Below are 27,653 nucleotides of genomic sequence, written 5' to 3' on the forward strand. Positions count from 1 at the left end.
AGCAGGCTCCATGCACGGAGCCTGACATGGGACTTGATCCCAGGTCTCCAGGATCATGCCCTGGGCCAAAGGCAGGTGCTAAACTGCTGAGCCACCAGGGCTGCCCTAATTTTAATTTATTTAAATGTGGTTAGTATGTATTGTATCAGAGAGTAGTGTTGTGTGTTTCCTTTCTCTATCTCAATGTGGTTCTTCAAAGATGAGCTCCCTCTATAGAGGACAGTATCGTTTAGGACCAAGAGCACTGGGCTAGGAGTCAGACCAGAGTTCAATTTCAGCTATGCCCTTTCCTGGCTTGGTAACTCTGGGCAATTCACTTCCTTACCTGGGCCTCAATTTCCTCTGTTTTCTTCTCTTCAGCTGGGAAATGTGAGGGTCCAAAGAGCTAAGGGTGGTAGGGGACCAGGAACCGGGAAGCACTGCACACTGCTCTCACAGGTTGCCAATTCACCTTCCTTTACCAAGCACCTTTTATAATAATGGCAGAGTGCTGTGCCAAGTGATGTTCCAAAGATGGTTCTTCACAGAGCCCTTAAGAACCCTATCTATCCCCCTTTGTTGGCTGTTCCCTTCTCTGTGGGCCATTCAATGTTATTTGAGTAATGTACATTGACCTCTGGGGCTACAGGGGTAGGGCAGAGTAGCTGTTTTCTTGCCTTTCTATCTCTAGGGACTAGCACGTACTAGGTTCTCAGGAAATCTTTGTACACTGAATAGATGAAATGACAAGTGCTAGTATTTGAACTTAGGTGATATAGGGGCTTGGTTTAATTAAATGATTCTTAAGATACGTTATGCAAGAGCGTATTCAGTGATATAAAAAGAGGTGTATTAAAAAAAATAAAAAAAATAAAAAGAGGTGTATTTATATTTTTAAGTGAAAAAAAATAAAAACTGAAGGTATACTATAATCTCACTTTGTAAAATTTATATATTTATATGCATAGGGCAAATTTGGAATATATATTAATATATATAATTAATATAAATATGATTACTATCACTGGGTGGGATTAAGAGATTAAACACTTTTCTAAAACATCTATTTGATTAAAAAAATGTATCTAATATATTCAGAAAAAGCAACAGTTGGGATGCCTGGGTGGCTCAGCAGTTGAGCGTCGGCCTTCAGCTCAGGTCATGATCCCGGGGTCCCCAGATCGAGTCCTGCATTGGGCTCCCTGCGTGGAGCCTGCTTCTCCTCCGTGTCTCTGCCTCTCTCTCTCTGTGTCTCTCATGAATAAATAAATAAAATCTTTTTTTAAAAAAAAAGAGACAGAGTAGATTAGGGGTTTGCCTGTGGCTGGGAGTGGGAATGGGATTAATAGTAAACGGGTCCGAGGGACTTTATGGGGAATCCATAAATGTTCTAAAACTGACATACTTATGTTGCATCACTAGGTAACATTACTAAAAATCCTTGATATGTGCTCTTGCAATGTATGAATTTTAGGATATGTAAATTTACCTCATGACCTGAGCTGAAGGCAGATGCTTAACCGACTGAGTCATATAATGAATATTGAACCCTTATAATGATCCTAAGAGGTATGCAATATCATGGTCTCACTTGACAGATGAGGTAACTAAGACCTAGAGAGACTGATTTTCCAAGGTCACATAGCTAGTGTGCACAGAACCCAGACCTTTATACTGCAGCATCTCTTCTCCTCCAAGCAGATTCATGTCCTTCTTGGAAACAGCTTTAATGACCACACTGCATGTGCCTGTGCAGTCCTCCCTAACCCACTCAGGTCCTCAAGATGATTACAGTCCAGGGAGGTGACGATTACAATCTAGTGCTATAAGAATACATGGTTTAATGAGCCATGTGCAAAGCACAGTGATTTAGACAGTGTGTCTAAAGCAGCCAGAAAGCTCTTGAGAGAACCTGTTCCAAGAACCCCAAGGAGTCTTTCAGGAGGGTAAAGAAAGGTGAGGGTGATTGGAGATGGGGACAGGCTGTAGAAGGGGTTTTGGGACCTAGCCCCTTGCTCCAGTGGCTCAGAAGTGTTACATACTCTGGCAACTATAGTTTTAAAGTTCAGTGTGGCTGGAGGGTCAAGGCGGCCTAAGGAGGGGCAAAGGGAAGAGCATGCTCCCTGAAACGTTAAGGCCAGATCACCAAAACTTTTTGAGTTAAAGTATTCATACTTTCTCTCCCAAATGAAGCAGAGCCGTTAAAATATTTGGATCTGGCACGTCACAAAGACGGAAAGGGACCCGGAAGGGGCTGTTATGGGAGATCCCTCCTGGACCCCCAGCTCTCCAAATCCCGTTGCTGGGGTGGTCAGGTTTTTCCCACCCCAGACCAGACGAGGAATTCCTTTAGGGCAAGGACCTTGTCTCATTCGCTTGTGCATCCTGACACCCAGCATAGCACCTGACATGCACCAGGTACTCAGCGAAGGGCTCAGTTTTGGGCTGGCAGAATGCTGCACCAAAGAAGCGCCAGGAGTAACCCTGTAAAATAAAAAGCAAAACATTATTTTCTCCCTAGCGCTGTCCAAACAAAGTCTGACCCGCCTATAAGGTCAGGCAGGTCCTAGCCTCAAACTCAGTCCCGGTTAGAGGTCCACTGGGTGGGAAAAGCAGAGGTGGTCGCTGACTAAGCTGCAACTTCTGTTCGGCGCCTGCTCTGTGCTGGAAGAATTCACACCTATTGTCATTTTCCATCTCTCCAACAGCCCTTAAATCGAAATTATTATCCTAGTTCCCCTGCCGTAGCACTGACGGCCAGAATGGTTCTCTAATTTGGTCAAGGTCACACAGCAGGCAGTGTGGCAGGGGCGGAGGCGGGGAGAACATCTCTCACCAAGTCAAAGCCCGCGCGGGCTTCACGGTCCTCCATCTGGGGTGGGGGCGGGGGTGGGGGTGGGGGTGGGGGCGGGGGGGACGTTGCGCAGCCCTATTCTGCTGCTTGGCTGCTGGGGGTGGGAGGCACCGGCCACAGGGGCGCGGGCCCGGGGAGGCCGGCTCGCCGCGGCATCCGGGGGCCGCTCCCAGATTCGGAAGTTACGAAGTTTCCGTGCATCTCGCGGGCCTCCCCGCTCCGCAGCACTTACGCGGCTGGCGCAGCGGGGCTCAGGTGCTGCAGCCGGCCAGCGAGGGCCCGGCGCCGGGAGAGAGGCAGAGGACGCGGCTTACGTAAGCGTCCGCTCGCAGGTGCACGCGGCCTCCAGCGGCGGGTGGCTCCTGCGCGCTCCCAGGTGCGCAGTCGGCGCAGGCGGCGGTGCGGCGCGGGCGGGCGGGCGGGCGGGCCGGCGCGGGCGGGCGCTCTCAGGTACGGCGGAGGGCGCGTGGAGGGGGCGCGCGGCGAGCGAGGGGGCGGGCTTTCCGTTCCCCAGCAGCCGCGGGGCCCGCCCCCCGGCGTCGGCCAATGGGCGCGCCGGGCGGCGTCACGTGCTCGCCGCCGCCGCCGCCGCCGCCGCCGCCGCCGAAGCGGAGAGCGGAGCCGCGAGCGCCACCAGGGCAGCAGCCGCCGCAGCCGCCGCCGCTGGGCTGAGGAGCCGGGGACGCGGGCGGACGAGGTGGCGGCGGCGGCGGAGCGGGAGCGGGCGCGGGGACCGGGCGCAGGCAGAGCGCGGCGGTTCGGGTAGGCGCCTGCGCGGCGGGCCGTCCCGGGCGGGCGGCGGTTAAGGTGGCGGTTGAGGCGGCTGAGGCGGCTGAGGCGGCCGAGGCGGCCGAGGCGGCCGAGGCGGTTGGCGGAGCCGGCCCGGGCCCCGCATTGTTTGTTGTGCGTCCTTAGCAGCGGCGGCGGCGGCGGCGGCCCCGGCCCTGGGCGGAGAGCGGGGAGCAGTCCTGGGCGCCGTGGCTCCGGCATGGTGGCCGCCGCTGCGCTGCCGCGGCCGCTTCGGGTCAGGGCCAGGGCGGCGGGCGGGCGGGCGGGCGGGCGTCCTCGCGTCCTCACCCTCGGGGGCTCGCGGGTCCCGGCCCCGAGTGAGGGGAGGGCGCGGGCGGGGGGCGCGGCGCGGGGGCCCCGGTGGGGGTGACGGCGAGGGGCTTGGGCAGGTGTTGGAGGACAATGGGGGCAGGGCCGGCGGAGGGTGTGGGCAGACCTGGGGAAGAATGAGCGGTGGAGGGATCCGGCCCAGCGGGGCGCGAGGCCCACCCGGGCCGGGGCGAGCGCGGGGGCGAGCGCGGGGGCGGCGCAGGGCGGCCGGGGGGCGGGGGTGCGAGGGGGGTCCGGGGAGGGAGGGGCGAGCGTGGTGGGAGTGCGGGGAGGGTGTGGGGGCCCGGGGGAGGGGCGGGAGGGGCTGCGTGTGAGGGCCGGGAGCCGGGCGGCAGGAGGGGAGGCGTGGAGAAAGGTGTGCAGGTAGGGGAGGGTGGTGCGGGGAGGGGCTGCGGGGGCGCAGGGGTGCCCGGAGGGGCGGGAGGGGCGTGGAGGTGTGCAGGCGCGAGGCGTGTGTGAGGGGTGAGGGGTGAGGGGAGGCCCAGAGGCCCCGAGGCTCAGAGGCCTCGGAGGGACGTGAGGACGGTGCCCGGCCAGGAGGCGTGCGGGGACGGCGAGGAGGACGCAGGACAGTGTTGAGGCTGGACCCGTGGGACGTGCGGAGGGAGGACCTGCTGAGGGAGAAGGCCGGCGTCTCTGGTGAGTGGTGCTCAGGGGAGAGCCGCGCGGGGCAGGAGGAGGAAGGTGACTGGAGCCGGGCCAGAGTTTGAGGGAAGTGAGGGCGGTGGAGCAGGGGGGTGGGGGCGATGCACGGGACGTGTGCGCGGTATTCAGCGGCTGACAGAGATGAGTGAGACGGAGAGTGTTCTCGGGGGAGGTATAGGTGTGGGTGCGGGAGCAGCAACAGGAAACTGGGTTGGACCCTGCAGGGGGCAGGTGGAGCGGAGCGTGTGTGAAGTAGAGGGCCCCGGGTGAGGGGGTGAGGGAGCGTTCTTGGAGCGGCAGCCGAGGTATGGAAACAGACGGGAGAAGAAACGTTTTGGGGGCAGACAGTGTGGAGGGAAGCTGGGGACAAGACGGGGGGGGGGTGGTGTGGTACACGTCTGGAGGGAAGTCAGTGGAGGGAGGTAGCAGGGGCTGCAGGCCTGGAATACAGTAGGCAGAGGGAGGGAAGCACAGCTCAGCTTGAGGGTGCTACGTTTTGTCTGGTGGAGAGAAGGGGATAGGCAGGGAAGACAGGGAAGAATGGGGGGAAGACAGGATGCTTTTGCCTAGAAGATGTAGAGGAGAATGCATAGTGTATAATGGGGTAAAAGAGGGGCAAGGTAGGGAGGTGTGTGGATGTGTCCGTGACTAGAAAGGGATATTGGATTGGGGTGGTGGTAGGGGAAGCGGGTCGCCCAGGTTTAGGGGCAGGAAATGACTATTCGGGTTGGGGAGAGTTAGGAAAACAGGTTGCTTAAAAGAATGGAAGGAGCAGGGTGCTAAAGAGCGGGGAGAGATTGGGAAACTTTGAGTCCTGAGAGATTAAGGGATTCAAAAATTTTAGGTCACTGGAAATATAAAAAAAACAAAACAAAACAAAACAAAAAACGACAGAACGCAGAAGTTGGAAAATCAGAAGCCAAAACAAAAGGGAGGGGATTACATTCTGGATGTAGAAGAACTGAAGAGTGTACGTGGTGTACGTGTGCATCCTGGAGGGATATTAATGAAAAATGGAGGACACTAAGCCCCGTACATATCTGAAAGTTCATGCCTGTAGGATCCAAGAGATAAGAAGCCCAATTTTAGTTCCAGAACCGTGTGACTGGGGAAGGGATAAGGGAGAGCCGAGTGGTACACACTCCCAAGTTTGGAGGACATATATGTGGTGGGATTTGTCCTAGTGCCTTGTGCTGACAAGTGTGCAGATAGAAGAGCCATACAGGGTTGTGTGGAGTGCACCCCAAGTGAATAGAAATAGGATTGCAGCAGGTGCAGGGCAGATGCCTTTGTGAAGACACTGCACGAGAGCAGGGCCCAGTGTCCGTAGCATTTGAAGGCTGTGGATCCGGGAGGAAGGGATACCTTGGTGCAGTGTCTCAGCTACCCTGGTGCTTTCTGGGTAATGGGGCAGTTTTCAGGCTCTGAGTGATGTAATATCTGAGTCCTATGCTAGAGGCAGACAGAGGTAATGTATATCTAGGTCCTGAAAGTAGCAGGAGTTCCCTGCAATTCTTTAACTTTCTTTCAAGGTGCAAATAAATAACTGATCCTGGGTTGTCGGCTTTTTCTCCCAAATGGTTCACGTAAAATTTAGTTGGAGGCTTTTGGATTTTCTGGTGTTTTGATTTGAGTCAGGGAGTGTAGTGGTTAGCTTTATTGAGGAAAGAAAGACTTTTGGGGTTGTGTGGACATACAGCCAGTCAGCTTGCCAGACACATAGAAATAACCTTTAGGGGTTTGAGCACAGATATTTCAGTGCAGGTCTCTTTCAGTGTTCTGTGGCTTGTGTTAGATTCTTTGGGATTTGGGAGGATTAAGGAAACTGCTTTGAGACTGCCTTAGTAAGCAGGGTTTTCTAGAGTCTTGGAAAATGATTTCCCTTTTGACAGTTGAAAATTCAGTCTTGTCAGATTTTGCAAAAAATAATTTCATCATGTTGCAGAAATAACTTTATCTCTTTGTGGGCTTCATGTAGTGGGTAATGTAGTACCTGGTATGATTTAAAATAAAGGTCTGCTTTGATACCTTGGGAAGCTTTCTGGGTTGATTAGTTTTCTCCTTCTGTCAATTTAGGAAGTATCTTAATGCGTCCATTTTAAGTTCAAATAATAAGTTTGAGTGGAAGTGGGAATCTTGCCTAAACATAATGAGGGCTTAGCAGAACAACACATTTTAAGTAATCTGAGTGTGTAAATATAACTATTTGAAAAATAAACTGGGAGCTAATCATTTTTAAAATCCAAATTTAAAGTGCACCATCAAGGCAACAAAATAGTGTTCTGAAGGTATTGCTATAAGAAGATTATGTTTTTTGGAGGGAAAGTTTTTAAACCATAATATGCCTTTCATTGAAATTCTTTGCAGTATTTTGAGGAGTGATATGTGTGTAGAATACAATTATAAGGAGCATGTTTGACCCTTTTGGCTCCCTGGCAGAGAATTTGAGCAGTAGGATATAAGATGAATAGAGTGACCTTTGAAAATTTTCTCCAATATGGCTATTGTTTTCTCCTTGTATTTTTCAAGTCCTTTGTGTTAGTTCTTTTTATTGATTTGGGGCAAGCAGTATTTTCTTGCTCAGAATACTCAATTCTGGCAGTGTTCTGATAGATGTATTGTTCCGTGAAGTTCTATGGTTTGGATACTTTGTAGGCACTTGGAAATATTGTCCTAAGTTTATGAACCAAGGAAAGCAGGTTTTATTTAGACTTTGTAGGCTAAATAATTGGGTCCGGTTTTATTTTCACTGGTGACCTGCTGGACAAGATACTTAATCCCTTTGTGCTGGTTTCTTCTCCAGAAACCTGACTCTGTCTACCTCCCATGAGAATTGAGATGATTTATATAAAAAAAGTTTTAAGTCTTTCAGGAAGATTAGAACTATGTAAATATGGGGAATAGATGTTATTTCCTTAGCTCCTTTTTTTTCTTTTTGTCTTGGTCAAATAAGAGTTGGTACTTCAAAATGTGGCATTAGGTGGGTTAATAGTGCAAAACTTGGATAGAGATGAAACTTCTGTGAATGTCAGAGATGTCTGCAAATTGAAGTTTGTTCATTCTTTGCTCTCCTGTCTCATCTTTTCTGGCTCATTTCTGCAGTTGAGTGTTGGTGCGGATTTGAATTCTTGAGTATGAGCAGAAGATTGAGAGACATTCTGCATTGTGGCTATAGCCTGAGATTGCTTCTAAGCTTGAATTTCCAGAGATGGGGCATTTCACTCAGTGAATTTTCTCTCTCTTTCTTTCTTTCTTTCTTTCTTTCTTTCTTTCTTTCTTTCTTTCTTTCTTTCTTTCTAATTCATTTTCTGAATCAGGAGTAATAAATACATTTTCCCACATATTTTGTAGAAAATCAAGTAATTTTCAGTGACTTGAACAGAAAAATAGAGCTATCCCTCTTCTAGTGGCATTAAACCCCCTCCTTTAGATTTATTGAATACTTTTTCCTTCTTTAAGTTTTAGTTCTCAAATACCCATTCTTTTGACGTTTTCAATCCTGTTGACAGGTTATGCTTTATTTGAGGAGGAATGATATTTAAATGGTTTAAAGACGTTTATTAGTTGTAAAAAACCTCAAGATGCTGGTTATGATTGACATTGCAAAAATGTAAGTAGTAAGTTTCTTTTTAGACATTCATTTGCTTGAGCTTAGTAATACCCAGCCCTGATAATATTTCTGTGCTAGCTGACTTTTTTTTTCTTTTAGATTTTTTTTATTTAAAAGATTTATTTATTTTAGAGCAGAGGGCGGGCAGAGGGAGAGAGAATCTCAGACTCCTGAGTGTGAAGCGCAAAGGGGTTGAGATCATGACTTGAGATGAAATCAAGAGTCAGACACCCAACTGACTGAGCCACTCAGGCAGCCCTTTATTTATTTATTATTATTATTTTTAAAGATTTTATTTATTTATTCATGAGAGACACAGAGAGAGAGAGAGGCAGAGACACACAGGCAGAGGGAGAAGCAGGCTCCACGCAGGGAGCCCTATGTGGGACTCGATCCCGGGTCTCCAGGATCACGCCCTGGGCTGAAGGCAGGTGCTAAACTGCTGAGCCACACGGGGATCCCCCAGGCAGCCCTTTAAAGTGTTTTTTTTTTTTTTTTAAAGATTTTATTTATTTATTCATGAGAGACACACAGAGGGAGAGGCAGAGACACAGGCAGAGGGAGAAGCAGGCTTCATGCAGGGAGCCTGACATGGGCCTCGATCCCAGGTCTCCAGGATCACACCCTGAGCTGCGGGCGGTGCTAAACCGCTGCGCCACCGCCACCGGGGCTGCCCAAAGATTTGATTTTTAAGTAATCTCCACAGCCGACATGGGGCTCGAACAATCAACCCTGAGATCAAGAGCCACTTGCTCCACCAACTGAGCCAGCCAGGAGCCCTGCTGATCTGTTCTTAATAGTTTACTCTCTTATATAAGATATTTGCACCTCCATTCTCTGTCTTCATTTATTTTGCATACATCCTTTATTGGAAAATTGGTTGTTTTAAAAATTTTGTTCAGCAATAAAAAAACTGTTTCTGATAGGTAATTATGAGAGGCTTCATAATCCAGTCTAATTTTAGAAAACTTCATGGAGAAATGTAAGTTAAATTAAAAAAAAATTTTTATTTATTTATTCATGAGAGACCACAGAGAGAGAGGCAGAGACATAGGCAGAGGGAGAAGCAGGCTCTATGCAGGAAGCCTGATGTGGGACTTGATCCCGGAATTCCGGGATCATGCCCTGAGCCAAAGGCAGGCGTCCCATAAATTAAATTTATATGTCAGTTAAATCAGAAAAGAATAAAGTGATGAGGCCAGATTAAGGGTGATATAAATATTTAAATGATTTAAGCCTGAAAGATCTGCAAGTCTGTAACTTTTAGATCTTGCATTGAATAGTGAGGTAACCCATAGGACCTGATTTATAATTTTCTTTTCTTTTCTTTTCTTCTTTTCTTTTTTTTTTTTGATTCAAAAAGATGGTTTTATTAAAGCACTGGGATAGGACCCATGAGCAGAAAGAGCTGCCTGATTTGTCACTTTCATCCCTAATTTGATGTATTTCTTGTTTTAAGGGTCCTTGACGTACATCATTTTTGAGAAGTATGGTGTCTGCCTCACAAAAGAATTTGATATATGTGTGTTGCTGAATGAATGAGTGCCTTAGTTATTTGATATTACAATATCTTAGTTATTTGATATTAAAATTCTCTTCTGATAAAACACTATGTTGAACATTTGCTTTCTTGAGTTAACTTTAGCACATCTCGAAAGGGTATAGTTGATTATGTGATTATGTGTATAATAAAATGTGTATAATAAAATCACAGCCTTGCATTGTGTGACTTTATGGTTCATTTCCATTTGAAGAGTGAGAATTTTGCGGCAGGTTGTGAAATAAATTCTGAGGTGTTTCTGGGTCATGCATAAGATGTAAGTTTCTTACTGCACCTGCAGAATTTCCTTTTCTTTGCAGTTTTCCAGGTACCAGGACTTTTCACAGTATCCTATTGGGCAGATGCAGATCAGCATTTTGTTTCTAAATTGAATTTAACCATATTAATACTATTGACATAAAGCAAGTATGAATTTAATCATATTAATACTGTTGACATAAAGCAAATAGTAATTATCCTAAAAGACTGTCTAGATTTTTTTTTTTTAATCGTGCTTACCTGTTCTACCAGTTTAATTCACCCAACATGCATTGACTTTAGGCTCAAAAGGCCTGTTTTGTGCCAGACCTAAGATTTCTTAGTAGGGCTCTATAATACTGTTCTGAGTAAAGAATAGATCCTTCCTTAGATACATTGGCCCTTAATGTGAAAATGGAGTCTATAACTTTGGTTACCTATGTTCAGGCATAACTGAAAATCAATATTTTTTAAAACAGCTAGGTAGTGATCCGGTAGAGAGGTGGTTTGTTTCTAGTAAAGATAGGGGCAAGTTAATTCTCTCTTTTTGTTTTTAAGATTTTTATTTATTTATTTATTCATGAGAGACACAGAAAGGCAGAGACACAGGTAGAGGGGAGAAGTAGGCTCCGCATGGAGAGCCCAATGCGGAATACAATCCCAGGGCCCCAGGATCATGACCTGAGCTGAAGGTAGATGCTCAACCTCTGGGCACTCAGGTGCCCCAGTTTATTCTCTTTTCTTTTTTTTCTTCAAGATTTTATTTATTCATTCATGACAGACAGAGAGAGAGGGGGAGAAGCAGGCTCTATGCAGGGAGCCTGACGCGGGACTCGATCTTGGGTCTCTAGGATCACACCCCGGGCTGAAGGCGGTGCCAAACCACTGGGCCACAAGGGCTGCCCGCCCCAGTTTATTCTTAATGATGTTTATAATTCCAAGTAAATCTAAAACTCCTCAAACATTGCATCTAATCACAGGCTTTTGTACAACTTAGACCTACATTTTAACTTAATGAAGTACAGGGTACAGGGTAGCTCTTAATTCTGGACAATTTGGTTTTAGTTAGCAAAACTAGTGAACTAGAGGGGGAGGGTGTTACAATTTTGGTAATGTAGGTTAACAGCTGGAGAGACTAACATTTAGAACTTTTGGTATGTATAGCTGTTTTAGAAGTAAGCTGTAAATAAGCTTTTAATGTCATGGTTAGTTTGGAAGAACAGATATCAAACATATTGATGATGCTTTTAAAAAAGATGGTATTTCGGGGATCCCTGGGTGGCTCAGTGGTTTAGCGCCTGCCTTTGGCCTGGGGCGCGATCCTGGAGTCCCGCGATCGAGTCCCGCGTTGGCTCCCGGCATGGAGCCTGCTTCTCCCTCCGCCTGTGTCTCTGCCTCCCTCTCTCTCTCTCTGTCTCTCTCTCCATGTCTATCATAAATAAATAAATAAATAAATAAATAAATCTTTAAAAAAAGATGGTATCTCAAATATATGTATTAACTGTGATTCTCTTTGATACACCAGCTTTGTGGTAAATATGGCATTATACAAAATTGGCTTTTGAGGGGCACCTGACCTCATGTTGGGTATAGAGATGGGCAAATAAAATAAAAAAATAAAATCTTATGGGCAGCCTGGGTTGCTCAGCGGTTTAGCGCCGCCTCCGGCCCGGTGCCTGATGCTGGGGTTGAGGGATCGAGTCCCGCTTCAGGCTCCCTGTGGGGAGCCTGCTTCTCCCTCTGCCCCCCTCTCTCTCTCTCTCTCTCTCTCTCTCTCTGTGTGTGTGTGTGTGTGTGTGTGTCTCATGAATAAATAAATAAAATCTTAAAAAAAATAAAATCTTCAAAATTGACTTTTGGTCAGTATTATTGTTTGGTAGTGTTCTTTATTTTTAGAGTATATGGTTTGCATACCTGGACTTTGGTCTCTATGGAAGCTGTTTAATAATGTAGGTGAACAGGAGAGTGTTACATTTAAGAGAAGTGGAGGCACAGAGTTGACTCTAGAGCAGAGATAGGCGGACTTTCAGAACACCCTTTCAGAGGTTCCATATCAAATACCTGTTGGTCCTCAAATTTGGCCAGGAAGGTTGATGGCTGGGCAAATTTGAAACCTGCTTTTTTCAGTCAAGCCTTTGAGTGAAAGGATTGCCTGGAGTAATGCGTGGCCTTCCTAGGGAATTTGGAGCCCAATAATTATGCGGTAGTAATGAATCTGAAGAAAAGGGCTAGCAATTGGGTGGATTCTCCTTTTAGATTATTCCTAGAGATTATTCCACGATCGTGTGTGCAACCTTGACTGTCATATTGGGCAGGAGATTGTTGTTGACACCAGAAGACTTGGCTTCGAGGTCCGATCCTGTTATTTACTAGTTGTAGGTCTCTCTCCTCATGTATAAAATTAGAATAAGACCCCTAAATTATAGAGTTATTTTGAGGATTAAAGAAGAAAACTGTAAGCTCTGAAGCACATAACTTTTTTTTGAAGGGAGGTTGAGGAGAAATTAAGGGCATGCTTTAAAGTAATGAGAACAATTTGACTCAGAAGGACTGGTTTTTTTTTTTTTTTTTTAATCAAGACATTTTCAAATGCACATGAAAGAGAACAGTACAGTGAATCCGTCAACTAGCGTCGACAATTATCAGCATTTTGCTCCTTTTATTTTATCTATCCATACTCAAAATTACTTTCTGTTGTTTTTGTTGGAATATTTACAGCAAATCTTAGATATCATATACTTATCTCATTAAATATTTCAGCATGTATTTCTAACAGGATCCTAAAAACGTAACCACAAAACTTTTAACTGTCTAAATTAACTATAATTCCTTATCTAATGCTCAGGAGGAACTGGATTTGAAAAGTAGCTTTACTACTCACCAGCTTTGTGGGTTAATCAAATTACTTGCTGTCTCTGAGCTTCTGGTTCCTTATCTATAACATAAAGATAATACCTCATGAAGTTATATGAGCTTAAATGAAATAACATATAAAAGGCTTAACGTGAGTGTTTTCAGTAAATGGCCCAGCCTCTCTTCTGAGCCTCCTATGGCATGTGAATCAGGATTATGGGCTGCCTTCCTTCTTTCTTTAGTGTCACAAAAAACTAACAGTATACTCTGGAATGACTGCCCACTAAGCTAGTGAAATTTCTCTTCATTGAGCTATTTGACTCTTTTAGTGAAATTCTATAGCAGTTGAAACCATGTCTGTTCTCCCCCTCTTGCAACTCGTTATTCTGTCTAGTGGCTCATTCTAGTCAGTATACACATGCTGTTATTCCATCTATTTTTTAAAAACAACTCTTTTTGACTATGCTGTTTCTTATAGGTGCAACTCAATTTCTCAACTTCTTGAAAAAGTTGTTTCTACCCATCTTCAGTTCTCCTGTTCTCTCCTGACCCTACAATAATGAGACTTTCAACCTGATTACTGAAACTGCTCTTGTTGAAACCACCAAGTTTAATTCTTAGTTGACCCATTTAGCAGCATTTGGTGCAGTGAATGTCTCTTTCCTTGAAACACTTTCTGCTCTGGTTTTTTGGGATACCATACTCTGCTGGTTTTCTTCCTATGTCCTCAGCTGCTTTGTTGGTTCTTCCTCATAACTACTACCTCTTAATATTGGACCACCCCATGGGATCTGTATTCTTTATTCTCCTTCCCTGGCAATCTCATCCCATCTCATAGCTTTAATACCGTATATATGCTGATGATTCTCAAATTCTTATCTCTGAAATTCCAGACTTGTATGTCCTACTGCCTATATTGACACCTCCACTTACTTACTATTTATTTATTTATTTATTTATTTATTTATTTATTTTTTCCACTTACTTTTTTTTTAAGATTTTATTTATTTATTCATGAGAGACACAGAGAGAGAGAGGGAGAGGGGGAGAAGCAGACTCCATGCAGGGTGCCCGATATGGGTGGGACTCGATCCTGGGATTCCAGGATCATGCCCTGGGCCAAAGGCAGACGCTCAACCGCTGAGCCACCCAGGCGTCCCTCCAGTTATATATTTTATTGGCATCTCAAACTTGTCCCAAACCAAACTCTTGATTTTTACCCTGCCCCCTCTTTTTTTTGCCCTTCTCCCATGTTTTAGTAAATAACAACTTTCTCCATCTTTCTAGTTGCTCAGGCCAAACAAAACATAGAGTTATCTTGACTGTCTTTCACATAGCGCATCTGACCCATTGGGAAATCTTGGCAGTTCTACCTTCAAACTGTATCCAGACTCTGCCGCTTTTCATCACCTCCACTGATTTAAGTTTACATCAGTTCTTTTTTTTTTTTTTTTATTTTAAGATTTATTTATTCATTTATGATAGAGAGAGAGAGAGGCAGAGACACAGGAGGAGGGAGAAGCAGGCTCCATGCCGGGAGCCCGACTCGGAACTCGATCCCGGGACTCCAGGATCGTGCCCTGGGCCAAAGGCAGGCGCCAAACCGCTGAGCCACCCAGGGATCCCCCCACATCAGTTCTTTTGAATTATTGCAGTAGCCCTTTTTTGCTCTTGCCCCTTTATATTCTGTTCTCAATCATAGCAAGAATGATCCTTTTAAAAAGGTAAGTCAGATTTTGTCTCTTTCTGGTCAGAACCCTCTGGTGATTCCCTGTCTTAGAATAAAATGCTTAGTCCTATCTGTCAAGGTCTTATGTGATTATATACCTTTTTCTTTCCTCTCTGACCACAGTGGCCTTCTTGCTGTTTCTTTAATGTGTCTCAGGTCCTTTGCACTTGCTGTTTGCCCTCCTTAGAGTGCTGTTGCTCAAATATGTGATTGGCTTCATCTTTGTCAGGTCTTTTTGCATATCTGCTCTTTCTGGTGAGGCTTTCCCTTACCACCCCATTAAAATGGCAGCCCCTTTATCTGGCCCTCCCCAGCCTTCCATTTCCCCTTTTTCTCATCACCACTCATTACCACTTAAACCATTTAACTTCTATTTTGCTTATTTTGTTTATTGCCTTTTTACCTCAACTAGAGTATAAGTAAGCTCCATAAAGGCAAGGATTGTTGCTCGTTTTGTATTCTGTAGATTTTAAGCACCTAAAACAATGCCTGGCACTAAGTAGGTCCTTGAGTATTTGTTGAATGAATTATTCTTTTATAACTTGTAGTCTGTTACTTGGTGAACATGCTATAGTGCTAGTGTTTCAGTTGGAATTTCAGTTTTTCCTATGGAATAGTATGCACCTTTAAGTTTTTATGATGTATTTTTCTTCTTAATGACTATCCTTTTATAAGACTAGTGTTGGTTTTATTATTCATCATGATTTTGAGTATTATAATGCACTGTGCTAGTTGGATGGGGGGTTGGGATACAAGAATAAAGTACATATAGCCCCTGACCTTTATGAATTTACAGTCTGTTAGGATAGATGATGGTGTGGGTATATGTACATATATATGTGTGTCTGTGTGTATTTTTTAACTTAGGTAAGATGGTCCAGGAATTCAGAAGAGCAAGAAATTATTTCTTTTTATTTTTATTTTTTATTTATTTATTTTTTTTATTTTTAAGAAATTATTTCTTGCTAAGGGAGGGGAGGAATAAGGGAGGGACTTCAGAGAGGATGTGATATGTACATCTGTACTGAGCCACGGAAAACAAGTAGGGTTAGATAAGGAGCAAATAGGGAAGAGAATTGCATATGGAGGAGATTACATTAGCAAAATAAGAATGTTCAAGATTTCTCTGAGATAGAATAAGTGGTTCAGTAGTTAAAGGTGAGAGAATATCAAAGGAATGGAAGGAGTGTAAATTTGGAGAGGAATGTTGGAGCCACTGAAGGAAGGGCTTGAATGCAAGGATGAGGAACTCAGACTTTATTGACAGTGAGGCTTTAGTGAAAGGTTTTTGAGCAAGAGTGGAGGGATGGTATTATTAGGGCTGTATTTGTGAATTTGATAACTACCTGAAAAGAGAGGCTGAAATGCATACACTGATTAAGATGCTGTTGTACTAGAAGAAAAAAATTGATAAAAGTGGTGGAAACAGATATAGAAGGGATGCCTTGAAACTGGTGAAACGGGCAGCCCGGGTGGCTCAGCGGTTTAGTGACGCCTTCAGCCCAGGGCATGATCCTGGGGTCCTGGGATCGAGTCCCACGTCCGGCTCCCTGCACGGAGCCTGCTTCTCCCTCCGCCTGTGTCTCTGCCTCTTTGTGTCTCTCATAATTAATTAATTAAGTCTTTAAAAAAAAAAAAGAAACTGGTGAAACTTGGTAACTGAATGCGAGGGCTGAGTGACAGGTCTACAGGTTACAAGCCCGGTTAATTGGGCAGACTAGGGTGCCCTGAAGAGAGGCAGGAAATCCAACAGAAGTGGGATTAGGAGGCTAGTTTAGTTTTCGTATTGAGTTTGCACGTGTGATGGTGACATTTCAGGTGATGATTGTTTTGATAAAAAGATAATTAGGAATGTTTAGAAAGGGTGTGCATCTGTGGTTTTATGCTTTCAGTTTGGTATTAACTGCCAGAAAGAGAAGACTTGATTGCTAATCTGTTCCTGAGGTCTGAATCTAGATAATTGATTTGGAGGCATCCAGAGTTTTCTTTTGATTTGTAAATGGCTCCACTTGTTTCACTAAATTTGTTAGATAAAATTGCTCTAGGTTGTAAAGCACTTCATGTATTCTCAGCAGCTTGTTACAACTTGGATGTCATCTTTTGAGCTTTCCTTTACTGATTCATGATCTATAGATATCTAAACTCTGTCCCACCCTTTTGAAAACAACAGATGAGAGGCATCTGGGTAGCATAGTTGGTTAAGCGTCTGACTTTGGCACGCATCATGATTCTGGGGTCCTGGGATCAAGCCCCACATTGAACTCCCTGCTCAGTGGGGTACCTGCTTCTCACTCTCCTTTGCCCCCCCCACCCCCACCTCCTACTTGTGCACCCTCTCTTGCTCTGCTGTCTCTCAAATAAATAAATAAAATATTAAAAAAAAGAGAGAGAGAAAACAGATGAGAGTTCCCGACTAGACACCTGGATCACTTTGTTGAGATACTGTTGAGTTAACAGGTTTGCATGATGATATCAAACTCCCCCCCTCCCCCCTTCCCCTTAGGATTTAGAAGTACATTGGAGGAAGACAAGCCTTCTACCCTAATTAATGGTAGTTAAGGTGTTAGTTGCCAAAACATCAACAACCTACACTTAACAAAATACCAGAAGATATCAGAGGATTTAGCTTCTCTTCCAGGCATATCAAGAACAGATTAAGATTCCTTTAGATTTATAACCTTTTCAGAGTCTTGTAGCAGGAGGAGTTTTTAATCTGAAGGTCATTTTTGGAAAAAAATATTTGCAAAATAATGTTGATTATTGTATACAATTTTTATTTTTTGGCTGTCTAGTGATGTATTATATATTTTTATACTTAATGCATTTTTAATAGTTGGGTAAAAAGGCATCCTTGAGTTTATTAGTTAAAAACTTGTAGTTCAACAACTTGGTTTATAATGGTGACCTTGAGTTTACCACATTAGTCGTCTCTGAATTAAGTCTTTTCCTTTGTGCTTAGATTATAATGTCAGTGAGTATGATTTTGGCACTGTCATTATAGGATCTGTTTTTGTTTTCCAGTAAATAGGAGTCAGTAGGACCCAGTTATCCTGAAACAATAAGATTGTCCTATATAAGGTAATGCATTTTCAGCTCAGTGGGGGGTGTGGTGGCTTTTACTTTTTCAGATTTAGCATATATTGTAGTTAAACTTTTTTTTTTTTTTAATTTAGGCAATTTTATTTCATGTAATTGGTTTGCCAAGAATACGAAGTATAGCATCTTAATCTTTTGAGAAACCTTTGAGGTTCTTTTAGTCCTGCTTTGCTCTTTGACAGATGAAGAGTTCAGGATATATCCTGAGTGGTTTAGGGACTTTTTCAAAACCCAACTAGTGGCATAGTTAGGGTGAAGGTTGCATAATTGGGGGACTTTCAGGCTTGGGCACCTTCAACTGTGTCAGGCTGCTTTAGAAATGTGGACCAGAAAACCTTGAATATACTTAGTTTGATGTTCAGTAGGAATAATTACGATATTTTTCCTCTTCTGAAAATTATTTTTTTTTAATTAACCATTTTAAATGAATTGAACAATTCACTGGCATTTAGTACATTTACATTGTTTAGCAACCACCACTGTATCTAGTTCTAAAACATTTCCATCACTCCAGAGTGAAATCCCTGACCCATTAAGCAGTCTGGAAATATTTTAAATGATTAAAATAAAAATATTTAAACAAATAAAAATCTTTGCTATGACAAGGCTGACAGTAGCAAGTTTGTATTAGTGGTCTCTCCTAGTTCTTAGCTACCTGTCTTTGGTTTTCCAGTGAGAAATAAAATGAATCTTTGTTACGTTAATTAGTAGTGGATGTATTACACTAACAAACAATGGCAACATTTAAAAAGAAAGTGTCAGATGCATAAGGATTAACAATACTAATAGTAGGTATGCATTATGTACATTCTGTTTAATCTTTACACTAGCCTTTTAAAAATGGTTGCTCTAGTTCAGATAAGAAAACTGAGGCTTGTCAAGTAAATCCAGAATCACTTAATTGGTAAATTGTGGACCTGGGATTCAAATCCATATCTGTTTGGTTCCAAAAGTTGGGTATTCTTTTCACTAAATTTGGGAGTAGACAGGCAAAAAGCAACAAATGGGATCATCTTCTATTGGGGATTCAGTACTGTTTTAGGACAGTACAGTAAGGGGATTGAGTTTGCTGGTTGCAGCAGTAGCCACTTTTTCCTGACCACTGTGATTTGTATTCCATATGGGAAAAGCAAAATATGAAATAACCTTTGGAACTTTTTAATGGATATTATACGCAATTAGAAGACATTGTAACTTCTGAAATTTTGTTTTTAGAAATTCTTTCTTTCCCTACTCATTATTTTTAATGAATTTCTGATTCGACTTTAAAATCATAAGTTGAATTGCTGAGTAGTCAATGATTGGTCTTAATGGTATTGGAACTCGATTGATTTCCCATTTTAAGATACTTTGAAAAAAAGTTCATTTTCAATGAAGAATAACTCCAATTGTATGTGTTGAAGGATTTTGTAATTATATTTTTGCACCAATTAAGAAAACCCCTCCTTTTAGCTTTTTTTAAAGTTTGAAAGAGCTTTAATAGGCCAGTTTTCAGTCATTCTTCTTAAAGTAAGTCACCTTATAAACCTTGTCATTTTTCTTTTTGCTTTGATATTTTTAAGATTTTATTTTCTAAGTAAATCTCTGTACCCAACATGGAGCTGGAACCCATAACCCCAGGTTAAGAGTCACATGCTTCACTAACTGAGCCAGTCAGGTACCCCTCGTTGTCATTTTTCTGCTCTGTTTTGAATGACATGACTTCTCCTGGAGTAATTTGCTTCACTATGTTAGGTTTAGGGTAAAAGGGATAGTAACACAAAAGAAGATAGCTTCCTGGCTACTTAGACAAAAGAGTTTTTTTTTTTTTTTTTTTTTTTTTTTTTTTGGTTATTCGTGAGCATATCAGGAATGTAAGCTGTAAGCAACAGCAGCCATCTAAAATGTCAGAGTTTGGGGATCCCTGGGCGGCTCAGCGGTTTAGTGCTTGCCTTTGGCCCAGGGCATGATCCTGGAGACTCGGGATCGAGTCCCACATCAGGCTCCCTGCATGGAGCCTGCTTCTCCCTCTGCCTGTGTCTCTGCCTCTCTCTCTCTCTCTGTGTCTCCCATGAATAAATAAATAAAATCTTAAAAAAAAATAAAATAAAATGTCAGAGTTTAAGTGTAGTGATAGTTATCCAAAGAAGTATAGATTTTTGATGGTGACCTTGTGACTTTTGCTTATATCTAAATAGTAGGTACTTCCATAAATGGGTTTCAAGCTTTTAAAAACTTTATTTAAAAATTTTAAAACGGTGTTCAGTTTGTAGCTGTTGCAGGAAGAAGTCTTAAATTTTGGTAGCCTAGACAAATATCAATGTATACAAATACAGTAGAACCTCATCTCCTAATATACACTGCCCTGCAATCAATACATTTCTTTTTGGATTTTTTGTTTGTGTTAAAGTGCCATGTGTCATTTTTCACGATTTCCTGTAGCTTGCACTCTTATTCTCAGAAATGCTTGGCAAATACCTCCATTGATTAATGTATAATTTACCTCAAAGAATAGATGGTGCTTCCTGTAGAGGTTAATGATGAGGCATTTGCTTCCCATAGCGATCCTTCAGTTAGGTGTTCCTGTGTTGCATGCTACAGGTTCTTACCACCTTCAGAGATAGATGTCTGCTGGCAGAATGCCCAAGTTTTTGTCAAAGAAGGAAGTTCTGGATGCCTAGAATGAAAGTGCACAATGCCCGCTTAGTGTTTATATTTTATGATAACGATTAGTATTAAAGCATGAAGAGCTATATCCTAGTCTATAAATTTTACTCATTACTTCCCCATTACTTGTATTGCTTCTCTTACTCTGTTCAGAAAAGCATACAGAGAACCTTTTTACTCTAAAACTGTAGGGTTGAAGTTGTGCTGAATCATAATCCAAGAATATTAGCCTTGGAGGGAACTTTGGAGATCAGCTAGACTAACCCTCTCTTGTAGATGAGAAAATTGGCTGAGAGAAGTTGTGACTTGCTCAGGGACATAGAATAAGCAACAGATCTAATTTTCAGTCTAGGGTTATGAAGGTAACCTGTAGAGTGGAGAGAGCACTGGACTTTGGAGTTACACAGTCCTGGTTCTGAGTCCTGATTCCACCATTTATTAACTGTGTGACCTTTGACAAGTACATCTGAATCTCTCTGCTGCTCTGTTATATGTTTGCAAGGTTGTGAAGATTATGAGATAGTTTAAGTATAGTGTCTGGCATATGTTACGGGCTCAATAAATGCTGTCTGTAATGTTGTACTGTTTTTCTTGATTACTTAAAGCAGGTCATATGGCTAAGTGATTATTCTTTATGAAATGGGAATCAATGAGAACGGTTGATGTATTTGCCAAATCCTTTCACTGAAAATCTAAGTAGTTGTTCATTGTAGGAGGACTGCTTACTGCAAAATGAGTGCAAAACATTCATCAAGAGCTTAGTATATCCTGCTCCAAGTTGTACAGTGTTGACATGGTTCCTTTCAGGGGAATTTTTGCATTTCTCAAGTGAAATGGACTTAGTGTGAGGAACACCTAAATCAGTGTACATTTTTTTTTTTAAGATTTTATTTGTTTATTCATAGAGACACACACAGAGAGAGGCAGAGACACAGGCAGAGGGCGAAGCAGGCTCCATGCAGAGAGCCTGACATGGGACTCGATCCAGGGTCCCTAGGATCATGCCCTGGGCTGCAGGCTGCGCTAAACCGCTGCGCCACCGGGGATGCCCTAAATCAGTGTACATTTAGTTAGGTCAGCCTTATTCAGTAGTTTTAAACTCAGTAGTACTTTACACTCTTCAAATGAGGGATCCAAGATCCCTTGTTTATATGTTGTATCTGCTGATATGTGGATTATTAGAATTATATCAGATAAAATTTACATATTCATTAAAAAATAGTAACTATTGTGGGGATCCCTGGGTAGCTCAGCAGTTTAGTGCCTGCCTTAGGCCCAGGGCGTGACCTGGAGCCCCGGGATTGAGTCCCATGTCAGGCTCCCGGCATGGAGCCTGCTTCTCCTTCCGCCTGTGTCTCTGTCCGTCTCTCTCTCTTTCTATGTCTATCATGAACAAATAAATAAAATCTTTAAAAAAAAATAGTAACTATTGTATGTTAATATAAATATATAAAAATATTAATTAAACATATATCTTGAGATTTTAGGTTTCTAATTTTTTGTTTCAAATTACAAAAGTGTAGTACATGTGAATTAATATAGAATCAAAGTAAAAATGCACTTATTTCATTCCTGTCAAATATATATTCCAAACCCTGCAGTCAAGAATTTAGCATGTTATTCTTTCATAACTATTTTTTTTTTAAAGATTTTATTAATTCATGAGAGACATGCAGAGGGAGAAGCAGGTTCCATGCAGGGAGGCTTATGTGGGACTGATCCCTGGACTCCAGGATCACACCCTGAGCTGAAGGCAGGCACTCAACTGCTGAGCCACCCAGGCGTCCCCTTTCATAACTATTTTTATGCATTTATAAATTCTCCCTCTCTTTCATACTGCAGGTGTTGTTTGGTGACCTACTTAAAAAAATAAAAATTGTATATATTTTGGATGTGCAACATGATTTTTTAAAAAAATATTTTATTTATTTATTCATGAGACTCCCAGAGAGAGGCAGAGACATAGGCAGAGGGAGGAGAAGCAGGCTACATGCAGCAGCCTGATGTGGGACTCAATCTGGGAACTCTGGGATCACGTCCTGAGCCAAAGGCAGACAGATGCTCAACTGCTGAGCCACCCAGGTGTCCCAGCATGATGTTTTTATATACATATACCTAGTGATTGGTTACAACAGTCAACCTAATTAAAGTCTCCATCTCTCACACCTGTGTGTGTGGTGGTGGTAGTGGTGGTAGTGGTGGGGAGAGCACCTAAAATCTACTCAGCTAGTTTCCAGTATCTAACACAGTATTATTAACTATAGCTATCATGCTTTACGTTAGATCTCTAGACTTCATCATCCTATGTAAGTACAACTTTATACCCATTGACCAATATATATCCATTTCCCCCCATTTCTTAGAAATGATATATTTTTAATGAAAATAACTTTTCAAAAACAAAATTTGGTGAGATGAGTGGCATTGCTTTACATTTTTGCAAACTCATTAATGTGTAGCATAATAAAGACAGCTGGTTTTGATAGCTGCTTGCTTCATTTAGCCTGCTGTGTTATGTTCTGATTGAAGTATATAAAGAAGAAAATTAGGTTTCACAAGATTTGAAATTGGAGAAGGGGAGGAGTATTTTAATAGCCTTTTCAGATAATTGTGGATATTCTTTGATACTATACTAAAACTTGACAAATGGAAGTTTCTTGAAGGAATATGAAACCAGCTCAATGAACTTTTCTTTTTTCTTTTATTAAAGAATTTATTTATTCATGAGAGAGAGGCAGAGACATAGGCAGAGGGAGAAGTAGACTCCTTGTGGGGAGCCCGATGTGGGGACCTCACCCCAGGACCCCAGGATCACCACCTGAGCCCTAGGCAGATGCTCAACTGCTGAGCCACCCAGGCATCCCTCAATGAACTTTTGATAATCTGTTACATTAAAATCTAATAGTCTGTTACATTTTTTAAAAAATTTTATATATCTATTCATGAGAGACACAGAGAGAGGCAGAGACACAAGCAGGCTCCACGCAGGGAGCCCGATGTAGGACTCAATCCCGGGTCTCCAGGATCACGTCCTGGGCTGAAGGCGAACCACTGAGCCACCTGGGCAGCCCCAGTCTGTTACATTTTGAATGGATCTTTTATCCATACATGATTTCATAATATCATACATTGGTCATTTGGAAAATGTTGGTTCACTGAATTATGTTGGGCTTCCAGATATGACACATTACATTATATATCTCCACACACTATGTAGTCTCTGGAAAGTTATATTTGTAAGAGGAGAATTTTTTTCTTTAAAATTTTATTTATTCATTGAGAGACACACACACACACAGAAAAAGAGAGAGAGAGAGAGAGAGAGAGACGGGCAAAGACACAGGCAGAGGGAGAAGTAGGCTCCATGCAGGGAGCCCGATGCGGGACTCCATCCTGGGACTCCATCCTGGGACTCCAGGATCACACCCTGGGCTGAAGGCAGTGCTAAACTGCTGAGCCACCCGGGCTGCCTGAGAGAGAGTTTTTTTAAAAAGGCACATTATACCTTACTACTGCTTTGAAAATGTTTTTGGCTTTGTACACCCCCCAAAAGGGCCCTGAGGTGCTTGGACTACAGTTAGACAACTATGAAGTTAGATTAATTAAAGGTAGTGATCAGGTTTGTAGACTGCAGCTATAATAATGGATAATCTGGAAATTATAATGGAATGGATTATTTTACAAGCCCTAGTCTTAGAAATCATCTTATTCTTTGAAATAACAGGTAGCCTAATTTTGAAATGCAGTGAATTGGTTATTGAATATTTAAATGCTTTTTATAGACAAGACATTATGTTGAGGTACTACCAAAGATATGCATTATGAAAAAGGATTCTTTTTTAGTAGTTTATGTCTAGCTCAAGAGGTAAGACTAATTTCATGAAAAGAAAACTATTACAGTGTTCTCTGGTAACAAGTGTGACATAAAGTGCTGGGTAGAAGGAGTTTTATATAGGTGAAAGAAGAGGCCATTGTCCTTTTTTTTTTTTTTTTTTAAAGATTTTATTTATTTATTCATGAGAGACACACAGAGAGGCAGAGACACAGGCAGAGGGAGAAGCAGGCTCCATGTGGGAGCCTGATGTGGGACTCGATCCGGGGACTCCAGGATCACGCCCTGGGTCCAAGGCAGACTCTTAACTGCTGAGCCACCCAGGCCTCCCGAGGCCATTGTCTTTATGGAAGAAAACTGCAGTCCTTGTTCAGATACTCATTACATCAGTTAGGCTAGACTGGAAAATTCATATAGAATAATTAAGCTAGGCTTGCAAAATTAAGTTGCAGTTTATATTTTTATTCCTACGATTTTGTCCTGTTTTTGCAGGATTGTATGGTTTCCAGTATTTTTTATATAGGTTCTTATTTGCCTTTTTTAAAAGACTAATTCACTATGTTTATGGATAGATCTATCAAACATCTATCAAAATGTTATCACTATTTGGTAGATGAGAAAACAAGATTAAGTAAAATCTGCCAAGAACACGTACATATGTGTAATATGTTACTTGCACATATATTAGAATATGTATATAATATGTATATGTATATAATATGCTCAGAATAGAATAAAAATGTTCAGAAGCCTTTCTTAAGGAAAAATACATATGAATACACAGAGTATAAATACTTCTACCCAAGACTTTGTAGAAATATTTTAATGCCCCCTAAAGTACCTGTGTATACCTTGTGCTTGGTTGTTCCCTTATTGGAATGTTGGAAAGTTATACAGATTTTTAAAAAATTTATAAAGTGCCTAGTATTAGAAGGCACTCATGGTAGCTATTATTGTTGCCATTGTTATTATTCAACTTGGAGTTATCTCTAATATACCAGTTTGATAAGATGTCTAACTTCTCAGTCCATTTCTGACATCCATTTGTTGAATGGCAGTAAATCAACTTACCTGGCCTCTCCATGTGTGGAGTGCTTTATTATTGTGTTTTAGGCAGTGTGCTAAGTGCTTTACATGCATTGCCTCTTTAGATCTGTGCAACAGTTTCACTATGAGGCTAGTAATGGTGTTTCCATTTTACAATGGGAAAAGTGAGGCTAGCAATGGCTAGTTGCTCAAGATTCTTAGTTAAGTTATATAGCTGGGATTTGAACCCTCATCTGTCTCCAAGGTGTTTTTATCTTTCTATTTGGGCAATAGTTGAAAATATTTTTGGAATGTAGTAAGGAATTAGCTATTTTTCAAAGGACAGGGTTTTTTGTGTGTGTGTGTGGGGGGGGGGGGGGGGTGGGTGAGGGGAGTTATTCTCCCTTTTTTACCTGTATTGGTTGGTGTTTGGATTCCAGAGTTTTGTTTTGTTTTGTTTTTGTGTGTGTGTTTTAAAATGATTTAGTCTTGTCTTGTCTTTTCTGTCTTCTTTTTTTAGATTTCATTTATTTATTCATGAGAGATACACAGAGAGACAGAGACTTAGGCAGAGGAAGAAGCAGGCTCCATGCAGGGAGCCTAATGTGGGACCCGATCCCGAAACCCCGGGATCATGCCCTGAGCCGAAGGCAGGTGCTCAACCACTGAGCCACCCAGGCATCCCTAGCCATTTAATTTAATTGCTTGATGAAATCATGGTAAAATAGAAATGAATTAAAATTTTCAAGATCTCTTTTTTTCAAGGTGACATTTTACTATATTGGTGAAGAACAGTTTGTGGGCTTTTACAGCTTGTTTTAGGCCAAGAATTGACTTACCTTTACTGTCTGATACATTACTCTTTGAATAATATGGTTATAGTCACTTTTGAAAGAGTATTGTGGCTTACAAAGCTTGTATAAGGAAAAAAAATTCATTAGTACTGGCAGTCAGCCAGTATTTTATAAGCTACAATTTTCTTTTGAATAGCTGGTGGTTTGTAACTCCATAATTTGTGGTTCTTCTGAACTTGTAAAAAGATTACACATATTTTAAAATGTCCTTGTCACTTTAATGTTTTAAGCAACTTAAAACTGTCGAATTCTGTTATGTTACAGTGTTCTTGTTTTCTTACTTAACTTTTTTTGGGCTGAGAATGTTGTAAATTAATAATTTATATAGTATAATTACCTTTCTCCCTCCAAATAAACCTCCCAACAAACCTAAAACTGAAAACTACTTTGATAAGGTAACCAACATGATTAAAAGCAAAGGAAACACGAATCTCTTCACATCAGTCTGCCAAATCCTTGCAGTATCCATGCTATTGCATTCTGTAGCCATTGCAGCCCGGATATGTTGAATTATGTGGTATGTGGGTTTGTTCGTGTGTTTAGTGTTTCTGCATGACATTTCATTTTAAACCAGTTTTTGTGATGCTGCCACTGCAGCTTTTTCACATGAAGGTGGACTAAAGAGCACTTCATTTGAAATGCTGTATGTTCCGTACCTTGTTCTCTCATGGTTTGTGTGTAGGTAAATTTGTGAAAGTCATGAGATTATTTTATATCCTTTATATCCTAATATTTTATATCCTTCCTTTTGATTTTAGGTTAAATCCTAAATGGAATATGGTAAACTTTTTGTTTGAAAGATTTTAGAAAACCAGATTAATTCGTTCTGTTTTTATATTTATAGAAATTTCACAGATAAAAATGAACCTAGTATTCAATTGCTGATTTAAACCCCGTTGCCAAGTAGGGACATTATTTAGAAATACACTGTGGTGAACAGTTGTCTTTCTTGAGCTAATATTTTGAGTCTTTTATTTCTGGAAGGTGGGTGAGATTTGGGTTAAAGTTTCCATTTTTCAGTGAAATGATTTTAGTAGCTAAGATTTTAGCAAATTTTTAATGGTCAAATCCTTAACACTTCTTAATCTTGGTATGCTAATAGAAGGTTGCTTTTATAAAGGCTTTTGCTCTGGAGGATACTGATTCTCAATCTTGATTGGACATCGTAATCACTTTAGAGCCTAAAAAATATAGATGCCTGGGTTTCACCTTGAGGGTCTCTAGTTGAGTTGATTTAGGATACTTCCGAAGCATGAGGATTTTTAGAGGTGATTCTTAGTTTATTTGAAGCTGGAATCCACTGCTTTGCAAAATTTGTCAGCCCACCCAAGGGGAAATATTTGACTTTGAAAAGCAATTATATCTTTATCTTTGGAGCTTAAAAACTTCTTATCTTGAGATAATTATAGGATCACTTGCTGTTGTAAGAAATATCCAATAATAATTTCTCTATAATTTTGTCATTTCAAGAATGTTATAAATGGAATCATAGTAAGTAAACTTTTTAACATAGGCTTTTTCCACTTAGCATAATTCCATTGAGATATCCAAGTTGTTGCATGTATCAATATCCAAGTTGTTGCATGTATCAATAGTTTTTTCCTTCTTCTAG

At 41.8% G+C, this 27,653-nt stretch overlaps 1 protein-coding gene and 1 long non-coding RNA gene across 9 annotated transcripts in view; one reads left to right on the plus strand and one right to left on the minus strand.

Moving 5' to 3' along the window:
• Positions 1-1,797: 1,797 nt before the first annotated feature.
• Positions 1,798-3,200, minus strand: LOC119873377. The gene is made up of 2 exons (XR_005365017.1): positions 3,066-3,200; positions 1,798-2,463 (listed from the first exon to the last, which is right to left on the minus strand). It is a non-coding gene; the product is annotated as an uncharacterized LOC119873377 (long non-coding RNA).
• A 341-nt stretch (positions 3,201-3,541) lies between these two features.
• Positions 3,542-27,653, plus strand: part of STRBP (spermatid perinuclear RNA binding protein) — a 146,835-nt gene continuing 122,723 nt past the window's right edge. For 5 of the 8 annotated variants that reach the window (XR_005365016.1, XR_005365015.1, XR_005365014.1 and 2 more), the window contains exon 1: positions 3,565-3,595. The gene's annotated coding sequence lies outside the window, so the exon portion shown is untranslated. Of the gene's footprint in view, positions 3,596-4,494; positions 4,592-27,653 lie in introns of those variants that run through there. The other 3 variants (XM_038549431.1, XM_038549432.1, XM_038549430.1) reach the window with 3 other exon arrangements.

Source organism: Canis lupus, chromosome 9 (assembly GCF_011100685.1).
Source record: "Canis lupus familiaris isolate Mischka breed German Shepherd chromosome 9, alternate assembly UU_Cfam_GSD_1.0, whole genome shotgun sequence".
Classification (NCBI taxonomy): Eukaryota; Metazoa; Chordata; class Mammalia; order Carnivora; family Canidae; genus Canis; species Canis lupus.